Genomic DNA, 1887 nt, shown 5'->3' with positions numbered 1-1887 from the left:
GGGCTATTTTGATTATTATGTTTAGCCAACAACACACAAGTCTGCTTCTTCTTGTTTCGTCTGGAGAGGAGACTCCAACAGCAAAGCAAAACTGCATCCTCCTACACCAGTGATCATGGTTAATATCAACATGAAAAAAAGGGGAGGGGTCTTGTTTGTTCCTCCAGCTAACTACTTGTAGTTTTTTTTTTAAATTTCTTTTGTTGTTTTTTCTTTTTTTCCTTCTTTCTTCTCTTTTCTTATCATTTTTCCTTTCTCTTCTCCCTTTCCGTCTTTGTATGTGTTGCATATGATGTTTTTATAGCCTCTTCTAATAAAGCTTCATACACAATTATTAAGTGGAACCTTATGCTAGCAGCCATGATGTTCCACTAGCACAAGCTAATCTGTTGGGCTTTATGCAGCACAAAGACAATTCTCAGGGCTATATTGTCAAAAAGAACATAAAAAAAGTGGCCTCTAGATGGAGACACATGGTTTGTTGTCGAGAGTTCCTCTAACTGGAAGCATCTGTCTCTATACCCACACAGACAATCCAGAACCGTCCGAACTAAAGAGGATCTCTGAGATTCTCACATGACTTAAGAACTAAGCTGTATTTTATGTATGATACTGATTCTATAGTTTCCCTTTAATGACTTACTCTGTTGTTTTAAACTGTTTTTTATCAGTAGTTTTTATTTTGGGACCTCAGGAAGACCAAAGGTCGTTAATATGACAGCTAATGTGGATCCAAACAAAACAATCAAACTACTAATTATTTACCATAGGGTCTCTGAATTTCTATTATTGAGTATTTCTTAAAGCAGCAGATAAACAGACTACTTTGTTATTTGAATAACTTGTTTCTTTATTATTTTCTGTCACATTTAAGTGGAAACACACAGAGTTGATTTTGAGGAGAAGCTCTGGTTCCCAGCAGAAATCCTAAACTCTGTTCTGACCACAGATCAGTTGATCTTTCACCTTCATTTTTTCTAAAAATCTGACTGAATGTGGAGATTGGAGGGAAATCTACTGGATCTGATCCATCAGCAGCTCTGCTTCCTCATGTTGGTTTCCCCGGTAACAGGACAGGTTGTTTACTTCTGTTTGGAGAGTTTGAGCGTTTATCTGCTGGATGTTTACTTGTAGAGAATCTCTGAGCTACAACAGAACTTTTTAGAGAAGTTTCTGAAGTTCAGCTCCAATATGTTTTTATCGCTCAGGACTGTTGGTACCAAGTTCAGCCCAGTTAGGAACGACTGCAGGAATTTGTTTATAAAAACACCCTCTGCAGAGATCTCTGCCTGTGCTGATCTCTGTGATAAATGGCTTTCTGGGAAACGTGTTTACTGTTTAGTAAAGACAAAGCTAATAATATGAACTGCATGGTAACATGCCTGAGCTTTTGTTACAACTAGCTTTGTTTCATTAATGGTTTAAACACTCCTATAATGTTAAAGTCAATGTGATTTCTCACATGCTCATTTTGATTACCAAATAATGATCAAAAGTATTATTATGGGAATCCTCGTGTTTGCTACTAGCTCAATGAAAGAGGGAACTAAACCAAGCTAACTAAAGCCATGAAAAAAACGATCTAGAAATGAGTAAAAATGGCTTAAATTAAGTGCATTTACCCTTAATTTGAGTCGGTAAATGAGATAGTTTGCTAATGGAATGAGTGGTTTTAGTCTTAAAATAAGATAATTAGATAATATGCACTTGAAATACGACAATGCAATTCTGTTTTCTAACTTTAAATGTAAATTGTCTTGTTCCATTGGCAAAATGTCTCTTTAACCTCCTCAATCCAAGAACAATTGCACTTATTTTCAGAGATGGCAAAAGTACTCACTTTCCGTACTTGAGTAAAAGTACAGATACTTGTGTTAAAAAATACTC

This window comes from Cyprinodon variegatus, unplaced genomic scaffold, assembly GCF_000732505.1.
Source record: "Cyprinodon variegatus isolate N-32 unplaced genomic scaffold, C_variegatus-1.0 Scaffold830, whole genome shotgun sequence".
NCBI lineage: Eukaryota > Metazoa > Chordata > Actinopteri > Cyprinodontiformes > Cyprinodontidae > Cyprinodon > Cyprinodon variegatus.
Note: the sequence above shows the minus strand (reverse complement) of the source record.